Raw genomic sequence first — 14,472 nt, 5'->3', positions numbered from 1 at the left:
TCTCCTCACCCATTCTCTCCTCTCTCTGTCTTGCTAACTGAATGAATAAATGTCAAGAGCACTAAAATTGTACAAACTGAGACCCTGGTTCAATAACAACAATAAAGAGCAAGAAAGTGAGCTATTCTTTGGATCATCATCCTTTAAAACCTATCCCAATGCTTATCAATCTTATTAATTCAAATGTAATAGTAATATTAACATATTGTCTGTGAAATAAATGGAGTATTACACATGATGAATAACTTTATAATTTTCCCATAGAGGTTTTTAGATAGTTCTTCCATAAATTCAGTTATGAAAGATTGCTTGGGGGAATATCACTTCATTTGTGATCACTTACACTGATATTGTGTGTTAAATTTAAGATAGTTAAAGAATTATTGAGGGAATAATTTTAAAAATAACATTGTTAAAGTATGGTAGTTTACTGTTATGTTCCTAAATAAGACAGTTTCTCCCATAATCACAGATCCCCTTCCACTAATTTGAGTTTGGTGCCATGGAAACAGAGTCATAAGGGAAAATGAAAGCTGGAATATTTTATTTCAGTGTTGTATGAACATTCTACATTGGCTTATGTATTTATGAAAACTGCTATTTCTTTTCATTTACCTTTTCCTAAGACTTGCTACACTCTTTGTTAAATGACTTATGTACTCCACTTTCCACATGCTAAATTATATTCCTTTAAGAATTTGCTTTAGAAGTCATTCAATGAAGTTTGTTCAGAATTAGACCCTGGACACCTTATCTTGAGTATATTTCATTCATAAGACTACACAGAAGAGGGGGCCGGGTAGTGGCGCACCTGGTTGAGTGTATGTAGTACAATGCACAAGGATTCAAGCCCCCGTCTCCACCTGCAGGGGGAAAGCTTTATGAGTGGTGAAGCAGGGTTGCAGGTGTCTCTCTGTCTCTCTCCCTCTCTACCACTCCCCTCCCTCTTGATTTCTGGCTGTCACTATCTAATAAATAAAGATAATAATAAATAAATAAATTTTAAAAAGACTACACAGAAGAGGGGGCTGCACGGTAGCACACCAAGCTAAGGGCACACAATATAAAGTGCCAGGACTGGCACAAGGATCCCGGTTCGAGCCCCTGACTCCCACCTGCAGGAGAGTCACCCTGCTAGAAGTAAAGCCAACCTGCAGGTGTCTGTCCTTCTCTTCCCCCTCTCTCTCAGATTCTCTCTGTCCTATGCAACAACACCACAATGGAAAAAAGATGGCTGCCAGGAGCAGTGGATTTATAATGAGCCTGAGTGATAACCTGGAAGGTAAATAAAATAAAATGCAGCCTTCATCTACCTTTCTAAAAAGAAAGAAAACTACACAGAAGAAGATATTTTCCCAGTTTGCTCAACCAGGATTTTTAGATTTTTGGCCTTGTATTCTAAAAATAGTCTAATATAGATTATCTCCCTTTCCAATTCAAACATTTGTCTTTTTCTTTTTGCCTCCAGGGTTATTGCTGGGCTCAGTGCCTGCACTATGAATCCACTGCTCCTGGAGGCCATTTTTTTCATTTTGTTGCCCTTGTTTTTGTTATTACTGTTGGATAGGACAGAGAAAAAGTGAGAGAGGAGGGGGAGAGAAAAATAGCCACCTGCAGACCTGCTTCAAAGTTTGTGAAGCGACCCCCTTGCAGATGGGGAGCAAGGGGCTCAAACCAGCATCCTCATGATGGTCCTTGTGTTTTGTGCCATGTGTGCTTAACCTGATGCACTGCCACCCAGCCCCTAAACTTCTTTTTTGATTGAGTAGAGTCACAGGTCTTTTGTAAAGTACAAAATTAAGGCTTTTGCTTGTGTGATGAGGATACAAACTATGATCTTAATGTTCATCCTAAAGTACCAACTTGAAGTTGCACCAAAAAAAGCATGATTTTTATCACCCATTCACTAATCTCTCTAAATATGCAGATTTAAATTCCTACTTGTGGTGTAATAAAAAGCAACAGGTGATTAAAAGAGAAGCACAGCATCTTTTGAAGTGTCTTACAATAAAAAAAATTAAAGTCATGTCATTTAAACTTTTTAAAATGTTTGTTATTACCTTTATATCTAATGGCCATAGTATCAGGAATGTGGGGTGCTTTGTGAGACAGGGAGTCTGATAGGACGAGGCACACCTTTGGGGTTACTACTGTCCCTCCTTGTTCAACCTCTTGGTAGAGAGAGACTAACAGGATTGACACTCCTCAGGTTCAAGCCCTACTTAACCACATCCTCATAATTTCCCAACATCTCCCTCTTTCCAAATGGCCATATTTAAATGGGTCAATGTCTGTAAAAGACTCCATCTCTGACAGAGGAATAGTAGTGTAGGGGTGAACAGAAACCTGTTGGGCAGTACCTAAATGATATCGTGCAGGCATTTTTAAAAGAACTGGAATAAGACAGGGAGCGATAAGTAAGAGTAGCAAGGGACAGTGTGAGACTGAAGAGAGGCCTAGTAGGCAGAGAGGGGCTGCCTGATGGGCAGAAAGGGGGTGCTGCCTGATAGGCAGAGGAGTAGGGGCCTGATAGGCCGAGGGGCAAGAGGTGATCTGGTGTTGCAAAGTTCCAAGACAGCTGGTTGCAAGGTCCATGGACTGCTACAGTCAGTCCTCGAGAAGTCCAGCAATGTAAAGAGAGTGTCCAAAAGTATATCAGCAAGTCCGATAGAAGCATCAGTCCAATGCCAATGACCAGGGGAAGAAATGCCACACGTCTGTCTCGATGGGGCAGGACAGCCACTGGAACTTTGTTTCTCTGTAGAAAGTGAGCTGGAACCGCCAAAAAGTGACAGGTGAAGCAGAAGCAGGAAGGGCAGACAGTGATGGGCGAGAGAAAGGCAGTAAGAAAGTTCTGTCCTTGGAGTCTGTGAATCAGGTTCATCAGATCATGTCAGGTCACATCATGGGTTTCAGGGGGTGCGCTGCTGTAGTTGTGCCTTCTAGTGGGTGATGTCAGAGTGTGTAGGGGTCCAGATGGTTTTCCAGGGATTCCTGTGAAGGAAACAAAAACAGATTTGCTTCCCATGGTTAGCAGGGCATCTGGTTTGAATTTTTATAAATATTAAAGGAGGTTTAATGTAGTTGGTGCCTTAGCCAACTGAATATTGGGGGGATGTATCCCCCATTTTTTCTTTACTTAATTGGGGCTAGGCATTTGGTGGGCCTTTTCAACAACCGTTTGTCTTTGGGGGTTGTATGGGATGTCTGTGGCATGGGTGATGTTATAAAAGTAAAAAAGTCTTTAAATTATTGGCTGACAAAGGCAGGCCTACACCAGTTAAGTGTAGAAAAATATGGGAATGTTGTTGTTAATTACATAAGTTGTATATGGGGGAACTTCTTATATAGTTTAATATCTTACCATATGAGCAGATGCTTCTTCATGTGAAGGCTTTGACATAGTTGTGGTCGATTACTTGTGAAGAAAAAAAAAAACTTTTAACAATTAGAGGTTTACTATAATTGATAACTGGATGATTATAATTGGTTTAAGTATCTTTATAATTTTGTTTAAAGGTCATCTTATGTGACCTTGTGTAGCAGTCTGTGTACAGCAGGATCTTTAGACCAAATGTAGTTAAAATATATATGGATTTTTAACTATTTTTTTACTTTGGACTTTAAACAAACTCAGGTTATTTAGAGAGTTAACACATGTTACTGACAATGTTTTTTTTTTTTTTTTGAGAACATTTACAATGTCAGATTGATGCCAGATTTGTTGTGGATTAATTTTCACAAGATTAGTTTACAGGGCATTTTGGGGGGGGGCCCTCCAAAAATGTCCTATATAGAGAATTTGTATTTTAATTTTGGAGATGAATCGTCATGTTAAATATTTAGACTTTACCTTAAATACTCAGTTACTTTAGCAAATTAATTTTACCTTTATAAGAATCGTGTTGAAAACTCCTTCATTTTACTCTGCCTGGTAAGAATGTAGCTTCAGCGTTACACTTTTGACTATTAAGTTAATGTTTACCAAACTTGAAACACACACATCAACATGTAGTTTATAACACACAGGAGGAAAAACTTTTGTTACGAAGACATATCATTTCAAACACGAATTTAGATCTGTACTGTCTTAGTTGAACCATCTTTACTCACATAGTTTAAGACTAAACGTTTCACATTTATACAAAGACTTAAAAAAATCAAAAGAGGAAAAAACAAATTTTTGGACTGTTTCTGGACATCTCCAGAAACCATGGCTGTGTCCAGCATTTTTATATCAAGTCAATTAAGTTTCAGAGTACTCTGAGCAAAATGGGTCGTACAAAAATTTTGGTCATTCAACTCACTCAAATTTTTTTTTTAGTCGTTCAACTCACTCACTCACAAAACACAACTGGCCAGTTATAGCATAAGATATTCAGAGAAGGGGGGAGGGCTCTGTGAACCAGATTTTTCAGATTCTGCCATGTCATATTATGGGTCCTGGGGTGTGTCCTGGAGCCAGTCCTCATGCAGTGTTTCTTGTTCCTCAGAGAAAGCAGCACCATCATACGGGTATTGCCAGACACAGAGAGTAGGAAGCCAGACAGGTTTTGAGTAATTCTGTGGAAACACGCATGCAAAACCCCTCCCCATGGTCAATACAGGGTCAGGACCTTTCCAAATTTTATCAAGTGGGTCTTTCCATTTGACCTTAATAGGTGGGAGGGTAGATGGTGTTTGCCAATGAAGAATAATAGGAGGTTGGTTCAAGTTTTTGTAAATATTAAAGAGATTTAATATAGTTAAGGCTTTTGCCAGCTGGATATTGGGGGAGTATATACCCCCCTTTTTCTTTATTTTATTGCACCTTAAGGGTTTGATGGGGCCTCTCGACAATTACTTGTCCCTGTGGATTATAGGGAATGCCTGTAGTATGAGTAATGTTCCAGAGGGAACAAAAATCTTTAAATTGTTTGCTGGTAAAAGCAGGTCCGTTGAACGTTTTAAGTTGAAGAGGAATGCCCGTTACAGCAGAACAGGAAAGCATATGGTTTATAAGCTTTTTTGAGTTTTCTCCCGTCTGAGCTGTAGTCCACATAAACTTAGAGAAGGTATCAATTGAGACAAACACAATTTTTTTTTTGCCAAAGTTGGATAAGTGGGTGACATCAATTTTCCAAAGAGCGTTGGCTTTTAAGCCTCGGGGGTTAACCCTAAGAGTTTGAACAGCAGATGTCTTGATTAGACCTGCACAAGAGGAGCATGTAGCAAGAATATGTTTCAACTGTGCCAGAGGAATATCATGAAGTCGAGCTTGAAGGCATTTAAGATTAACATGGGTTAGGTAATGAAAGTCAGCAGGATTAGAGACAGAGGTTAGGAGAATTCCTGAGAAGGCGAGGCAGTCAGCCACAGAATTCCCTACATACAGGGGACCAGGAAGAGGGCTGTGGGAATGAAGGTGTTGAACATACAGTGGTTGGGTTTGAGAACAGAGCATAGAGTCTATTTGAATTAAGAGAGGAGAAGGTGGGTTGTCATCAATTCTCACAAAAAAGGAGCAAGCCATGGAAGTAAGTTAACAGTATACACACTGTCAGAAAAAAGGTTGAAGGATTCTAGTACAGATTTTAATGCAAGGAAAACAACATAAAGTTCTTTGTACTAAGGGGAATTATCAGGAAGCTCAGTAAAGAGAGATTTGGGATATTGCTTGTCTGGATAATATATAAGGGCAGCAGTTCCCATTTTTCCACCATCAGTGAAGATTGTAGAGCAGAGAGGATGGGATCTTGAGAGAAAAGTTTAGATACTAGTAGAGGCAAAAGAGGTAAAGAAGCTGTCAATTTATTAGAAGGAAAATGATTATCTAATTCTCCTGGAAAACCCATTAAACTTATGGCAAAATGAGAATGTTGGCATAGGAGCCACTCTGTATCTGTGAGAGAAAAAGGAATTATAATTGAATCCAGTTCCCTTCCTAAGACCTGTACTGATCTGTTTCTTCCTGGACGCATCATAGATGCTAAGACATCAATCTTGGTAAGAAGTCTTGGAGCTCCCCCTACTGGCGAATGAAGCGATTCAAGAACGCCATGCTTCTGCCACAGTGCTCCCACTATTGTGGGAGTGGAGTTAAAGATGAGAAGATTTACTGGAGAGGAGGGGGAGAACCGAACGAGGTGCATGTCTTGGAGGGCCTGGTTAACCCTTTCCGGTGCCAAGGAGGCTTCGGGGGGTAACATACACTTTGAGGAGGGCTGTTTATTTCCGTTTAACAGATCAAACAGCGGTTGCTGGCAGATAGTAGGGAGATAAAGATACTGCCTAAGCCAATTTAAATTTCCAAGAAAACTTTGTAAAGAAGCAAGAGTGAGATAAGAAGGAAAAGTAACACAAGGTTTTAAGGGACAAATCTGCATTAGGAAAAATCTCTGAGTCTAAGAAAGATATTGGAGGAATTAGCTGTATCTTCTCAGAAGCGACATTAATTCCACTTTACTTTAAGGCAGGGATAAGAAAATCACATAGGGCAGAGAGATCTGTATCTTAATTTTCCCATATTGAGACATCATCCATATAATGAAAAACCTTAAAGCCCTTATGAATATATGGAAAATGGTCAGATTTAACAGCATCTTGATAAATAGTAAGACTATTGGCCATGCCCTGGGGCAGTACCACCCATTCAAATCCATCAGCAGGACTGGCGTTATTAATAGAAGGAACAGAGAAGGCAAAATGTTTACAATCTTGTGGGTGCCCAGGAATAGATAAAAAACTATCCTATATATCAATAGTTATGATTGGAATTCCCATGGGAATCACAGAAGCAAGAGGCAAACCCCTTTGGGGGGAGCCCCAAACCTGCATGGTTTTATTAACCATATGGAGATCTTGGAGGAGGCGCCATTTTCCCGAGGAATTTTTAATCACAAAGTCAGGAGTATTCCATGGGCTCCGGGAGTGGTGGATGTGTCCCAAGGACAACTGCTCTTGGACAAGCTCTTTTAAAATTTCTAGCTATTCCCTAGGCAAAGGCCACTGCTCCTCCCAGACAGGCTCATTAGAAAGCCAATCTAAGTGGGGAGTTCTGTTACAAAAAGTGACAGTTAGTATTGTGGTTGCTGTTCAGATCTAGAAGTCTCACAGGAGTGAGTGTGGTGCCCTGCAGAGGCGTCTGAGGATATTACCACATCAAGAGATTCCAGCAAGTCTCTGCCCAATAAATTGGTGCTAGTATTAGCTATCAAAGGATGAAAGTGTCCGGTAGTCCCTTCTGGGTCTTCCCACACAAGCGAATCTCCTGTGAAGAAATCTTGTGTCAACCCTCCAGTACCATGTAAACGTGGTCCTGGAAGGAGTCCCCAACTCTGGGGAACCTCTGCTTGCCTTAAAATTGTCTTGTCTGCTCCAGTATCAATCAAATACTTAAAAGGAATATTACCAGTCCTTACTGTCACAGTAGGGTGACCCCGTTGTAAAACAGGGTAGTCCAAAACCTCAGGCTCTGAATCCACGCTGTTCAGTTGCTCCAGCCAGCTATTTTTACACTGGGAGTTCCCACACGCCACGTACTCCTCCTCCCACTCACCCTGTACTATTATTACATGGCGTGGTGGGCTGAATGATGGGTTGGGTTTTGGGCTGGGCTCTTGTTTATGGAAGAAAGGTGCAACCCACTTGACTCCCTCTTGAAGGTGAGGCTGAGGGATGCCCCACACCTAGTTTAAATCCCTGTCTAAATCTACATTCAGCAGGGGCATGCCATTTCTATGAAACTTGGACCAACAATCTCTCCTCCAATGAAAACTGTTTTGGCATCTAGACAAGGCATCCGGGGCCTCTGACTCCCTGACTGGAAGCGGGGTTGCGGTTTGTTTTCTGGACATTAGCTACACCAATGCCCTTGGATAGGGACACCCAGAAATTAAGAGGAAAGGGGGAGATAGAGGGAGAGAGAGAGAAACCTGTAGCACTGCTTCACCACTTGCAAAGCTTTCAGGTGGGGGACCAGAACCTCAAACACGGGTCCTTATGCACTGTAACATGTGCACTCAACCAGGTGTGCTACCACCTGGCCCCCAGCATTTTAAATTTATTATGAAGAGGAGTCAGGTGGTAGTGCAGCAGATTAAGCGCATGTGGCGCAAAGAGCAGGGACCAGTGAAAGGATCCTGGTTCGAGCCCCTGGCTGCTCCCCACCTGCAGGGGAGTCACTTTCAGGCAATGAAGCAGGTCCGCAGGTGTCTGTCTTTCTCTCCCCCATTTGTCTTCCCCTCCTCTCTCCATTTCTCTATGTCCTGTCTAACAATGACAGCATCAACAACAGTAATAATTACAACAACAATGAGAAACAACAAGGGCAACAAAAGGGAAAATAAATTTAAAAAAATGAAAATGTATTATGAAGAAAAATAGGGGTTAAAGAATAGAAAAGCTATCAGGGGAGGGGATGGGATATGGTGTTCTGCTGTTGGTAACTGTACCACTCTTATCTTGTGGTTTTTGTCAGTGTTTCCTTTTTATATATAAAAACTTTAAAAAAGAAAGAAAAATAGGGAGTGACTGAAGCATTACTGTATTATGTACAGTGCTGGGGACTGAACCTAGGACTTTCTACTACTGTGCTATATGTCTTGGCAGTAAAACATTCATCTTAATAGAAGTTGACTTAAATAGCAAAAGAAACCAACTTTTATTTTGGAAGCCATGAGATCATATACAAATAAATAATTGTATTTGTAATTAATGCTAGTGGATCAAAGACTTTGTAATGATGGACATAGAAAACTGTATTAGCAAAATTCTATGATCTTAAAAAACAAAATATAAGCATTTTAAAAACTCATAAATAAAAACATTTGGAACATGAAGTTCAAATGTACTTTCATAATTGTAGATAAAAATGAATGTGATCATGAAAGCCTTCTTTTAGAATTCTTGACTGTCAAAGAATTGATATTTAATGGCCTCTGTACTGAGGAGAAATGACGCATTTTATTTTTAAAAACTGTGAGCAGTTACATTTTAGAATGACTGTTCAGAGATTTGAGTATAATGAATTGAAACAGACAAAGAATAATAACTAAAGAGACTGATTAAAAAGATGGTGGAATAGTTTAGGCAAAAGATAATCAGAATGTTGGTAATAGTAGAAATAAAGACAGGAGATACGTGTAAGGAAATTGTTAAATGTGGCTCTACTGATCACTTACTAGAAAGGTAAGGGCCATACAGGAATTGAAGTCAGATGTTTTTTATCCAGGCCAGTCTAAAAAGTGGTGCTATCATTAATTGAAGTAGAGAATGTAGGAGAGACTAGCACAAGGAAGACAATTTATATTTCAAATAAGTTAAAAATGGTATGAAAGTACTTTCAGAATGGGAATATGCAAATAAGTATAGGATATAGAAATCTGAAAATTGAAAGAGAAGATGAAAGAAGTGATATGTTAATAAAATAATTCAAGTCAGAAAAAATTCCCCTTAGGGTAATGCTAAGCAAGGAAAACCTGTGGGGGAAAAAAGGGGATGGGGAGACAGAAGTTTCTACAATAGTGAAGTTAGAAGAAAGTCAAGTTAGTAGCAGTCTATCAAAGAAGCTGAGACATGACCAGGAGAAAGAAGAGAAGCAGCTGACAAGCACCAAATGCTTCTTTTGAAAGGAGGACTAAGTACCAGTGATGACAATTAAATGAGAAGGGAGGGGAAATATAGAGAGGGAGAGAAAGATAGACAACCTCAGACCTGCTTCACTGCTTGTGAAACGCCCCACAGGTGGGAAGCCGGAGCTTGAACTCAGATCTTTGGGTGGGCCCTTGCACTTAATACTATATGTAACCAGTGCATCACCACAGGCCCCTCATTATGTCTTGTTAGTTGATAGTGAAAGACAGAGAGAAAGAAAGATAGAGGATAGAGAGGATAGACACTTGCAGCACTGTTCTATCTCTCATGAAGCCTCCCCTATTACAGGTGGGAACAGGGAAGTTGAACCCATATCCTTAAGTGTGGCAATATGTGTAATCTACCAGATAAGACATTACCCAGTTCTGGATCTTTTTTCTTTTTAATGATTTTTTAAAAAATTATCTACTCAGTAAACGCAGGCAGAAATTGAGATGGAAGGGGGAGATAGGGAGGGAAAGAGACAGAGAGACACCCACAGCACTGATTCACCACTTGCAAAGCTTTCCTCTTGCAGGTGGGGACTGGGGGCTTGAACCTGGGTCCTTGCACATTGGAACGTTCTGCTTCATTTTGCTTTAACACATATTAAGTATGTATTTAACACATATTAAGTATGCAAAGGCCCCTGTAAGAATAAAAATTCCTAATCAAATTGGCTAAACTTGGGAAATGTCTCAATGGCTGAGTGCTGGACCTGCATTTGTGAGTTCTTGAGTTCAATTCCTATCATTTTTATATGCCTCTCTTTCTATTTCTAAATTATAAATTTAATTAAAATGTACATAAAAAGAAAAATTAGTCAAGACCTACAATTTGATTTTGTTACCCACAAGTATCACTACCTAAATTTTGGAACATGTTTGGCTAATCAAAACAGCAAAGATCTATATTTGATGAGAAGAGAATGGTTAAAATTTAAAACAAACAAAAAGCCAGGAGAAAGAAAAGTTAATCTTTTTGTGAAATAAAATAGATTTTTAAAAATATACAAGAAGGTTGAAATAGTCTTTTGTTCTATGACTTCAACTTGTGTAATGTAATTAGTGAAAAATATAATATCTGTGAACACACATGCATATATATTAGTTCAATATTTCATTGTCTTCTACCAGACAAATATGGAAAACAGTTAACCATTGAGTTAGTACAGTTTTGCTCACATACTTTTGGGAGTTCTACCCAAGGAAAGGCCAGATAACTGGAAGATAATTTGAAACCATCCATCATATCACTACCTTTCCAAACTCAATGCATTTCACTCACTTTACTTGATTCCTAGCTTGAGACTTTTGGGTTTCTCCAAGAATGATCAGTCATTTTTTTTTCTGGAGAAAAACAAATATATAAAAGTTTTTTTTTTTCTCTCTCTCTCTCGTGTGTGTGTGTGTGTGTGTGTGTGTGTGTGTGTGTGTGTGTGTGTGACACACACTTATCATCATCCTAAAAATTGGCTTATTGAAATATAGAGTGGTACTTTCCAGAATGTATGGAATGAGTAAAATGGGATAAGGAATAAACTTGTGAGAAAAGTAATATATAAGATTGCAGCCATCACTGATAATACATTATAGCATAATTAAAACTTTCTAAATGAAGAGAGGTGTCCTCATCAGATGGGAAAGAAAGGCAATGGCATAAGGAGGTAGGTGTGTTTTCCACAAATGGTGGAAATCATTTCACAATATATAACCAATTGTCACATGTACACATTAGATATATAATGATTTTATTTGACAATTATACTTCAATAACACTGTAAAGATAACAGAAGTAATAGCATCTCGTAAAGGTTTACGAAGGATTAATATAGCTTTAATGAATTGAGAGTAAGTCGGATAGCATTCAAATGTGTGGTCGGTGTTATGCTCCACAAATAGACAGGACTTGTGCAGATACTTAAAGAAAATATTGGAGAAAGTTGTATCTGGAGAAAAATAGCCAAGAAAGAGAAAAAGAGTAGATACATTTGTTTTTCAGACACAGGTCTATGGTTGATTTATGCTTGGCACTAGGCAAAGATCCACAAATTTGGAGAAGAAAGTTATGGTATGGTTTGCAGAAGATGAAGTCAGGAAAGCTGCGATGGATACCTGAAAGCAGTGAAGGTTAAAATTATTCCCATAGCAAAAAAAAAAAAAAGCTTAAAACAGGGTAATTAGTGTTGTTAGTAATGAAAGCACCAGCAGCATTTGCAAGGGGAACTCATGTGTGGAATGTGAGAGGAGAAAGTGGGCAAAGTTCACTCTAAAGTTGGGCAGAGAAATAGAATGGTTACTGACTTAGCGGGAAACTTGTAGAAAGAGCAGTAACATTATTTGGATTTAGACGTCAGGTTAGATATGATATTTACATTCTTAGACATTTAATGATAATATAATATTCGGAGAGGACAAAACAAGCAAGATACACAGTAAGAGGTCAAAAGACATGAGAGAGATTCAGCCAAATTGACTGGGAATGGACACAAGTGAGCTAAGATAAGGATTGGAAGGGATTCATCTCCACAGTGTTCACAGGGACACACAGAGGAACAACTGTAAATCCTATAAATTCTGTTAAGAATGTTTGGACTTAGCAGCCATAAGAAAATGTAAAAAGATAGTCACCAAGAGAAAAGCACAATGATTTCTGAGTGGTTCTATAGACACTATGAAAATTGAAAGCAGAGGAGGGAGTTTTGAGTAGAATGAATGAACTTTGCTTCAAGATGTTCCCCACTTCCTTTTGTTAGAAGGGAAAACATATTATCCCCCATAATATCATAATTAAAAAAAAGTTTCTATCAGATACTCAAGGAATTATTATACCTCTGTTTAGTAATTGAAGCAAATGCTTTATTATAAAGGAATGTAATTGTGTTGGTTCTCTAGAGTGTCACTTAAAAATGTCTAAAATCTATTCCTAAGTGCCTATCTATGTGTGTATGGATGTACAGATGCACTCAATATAAAACTTTAAATTAGAAAGCTAAAAGCTTTCCAGAATGTGTCAATTATGTGTTTGTGGATCTTTTTGTGGAGACAAAAAATAAATTAGCTGGATAATGAGTTTATAAGTAGTAGACCAATTTGTTCACATATTTTGCAAAGGTTAGAGTTTATTATTCAGTCATGTACTATTGATTTAATAAAAGAGGTTAGTTAAATATGATCCTAATGCAGTTGGCTTATAAAAGTTGTAGTGTCGGGAGTCGGGTGGTAGCACAGCAGGTTGACGCAGGTGGCACAAAGCACAAGGACCGACATAAGGATCCTAGTTTTAGTCCCTGGCTCCCCACCTGCAGGGGAGTCACTTTGCAACTGGTGAATCAGGTATGCAGGTATCTGTCTTTCTCTCCCCTTCTCTATCTTCCCCTCCTCTCTCCATTTATCTCTGTCCTATCCAACAATGACGACATCAATAACAATAACTGCAACAACAACAAAAGTTGTAGTGTTAGTCTATACACTTTTGCTTTTTCAGCATCAGTTGGATAAGTGAACCACACACACCCAAGTATGTGTTCACAGCATTTGAAGCAAATTTACAATTTTTTTTCTTGAGTTTCCAATGCACCAAGTAGTTATATAAAATAGGAATGGAGTTCTACTTGCATTTAGTAGATGTTTATAAAAGTGAAAACTGTATGTTAATATAGTTGATATTTCAAGTCATATCAAGTGTTTTTAATGTTTTGTTTACTTATTCATTCATGTATTTGATTGAGACAGAGAAATCAGTAGGAAAGAGGTAGACTGAGGAGAGAGAAAAAGAGACACCTGCAGCATTGCTTCAACTCTCATGATGCTTCCTCCTCCAGGTAGTTATTAGGGGGTTGAACCACGATTTTTGTGCATTATAACATGGTCACTGTGCCACTACCCAACTCCATGTCAAGTCATTTTTTTTTATGGTAAAATGATCAGAAATCATGAAGCAAGACTGCACAGAATGTGGTTTATCAATATTTTAGTGAAAGCAGGATAGATTAACAGAAGACAAATTATTAAAGTAAATCTTAAAGTTGCCATAAAATCTTGTTCATTTTCAAGTAAAGCTTTCCTTTTTTGCACAAAATTACATTAATTTGTGTTTGCAGTAAAATGTATTTTGAAAATCCCCTGTAGAATTAGAAAGGCACTCTTTCTCTAATTGAAACATTTATTCACACTTCATGTGTTGAGATCCTAGTAGAAATTTGGGCTGAGTTTTCAGAAAGCAGGTTTTTCCCTTATTTTTTCCACCTTGAACATGTTCAGTGGTTGTAATTCTACTGTCAATCACATGTGCATGAATTCTAATCATGTTTACTTTTGATTTGCAAAAAAATGTATGACACTTTTACTGCATGTTTAATATTTACATGGTTGCTATATTATTATCAATTATCAATCTTTTAACATGTTTGGAGTGTTGCATTCTCAGTCCATCTAAAATTAATCTTATTCATTCCTTAGCTGTTATTGGTAATATTTACATAAGCTGCTTTACTTTTGATAGGACTTACATAACATAAATATAGCATTAAGTACCTAAAAATAAGTACTAGGTTGAGTGGTAGTACAGCTGGTATAGTACACATGTTATAGTGAGCAAGGACCTACCTGGGTTCAAGCCTCTCACTTCCCTCTAGGGGAAGTTTCGTGAGTGATGAAGCAATACTGCAGGTGTCTCTCTCTCTCTCACTCTCTCTATCTCCCCTCCTTCCCTCAATTTGTGTCTCTATCCAAATAAATAATAGATAAAAACTTAAGTAAGTTCCAATTTTCTAGTTAATGGATACAGTTAATTCAATTTACAAAACAAGTAAGTTAAAGAATTTTTTAAAAATTTATAAAATGGAAATATTGACAAGAG

General features: G+C 38.3%; 1 protein-coding gene across 1 annotated transcript in view; it reads left to right on the top strand.

Annotated features, from left to right (window-relative positions):
* The window catches only part of LAMA2 (laminin subunit alpha 2), a 711,163-nt gene that overhangs the window by 494,605 nt on the left and 202,086 nt on the right, over nucleotides 1–14,472 (top strand). The window lies entirely within an intron of this gene.

This window comes from Erinaceus europaeus, chromosome 4, assembly GCF_950295315.1.
Source record: "Erinaceus europaeus chromosome 4, mEriEur2.1, whole genome shotgun sequence".
NCBI lineage: Eukaryota > Metazoa > Chordata > Mammalia > Eulipotyphla > Erinaceidae > Erinaceus > Erinaceus europaeus.
The sequence above is the reverse complement of the archived record's forward strand: the minus strand, read 5'-3'. Positions and strand labels throughout refer to the sequence as shown.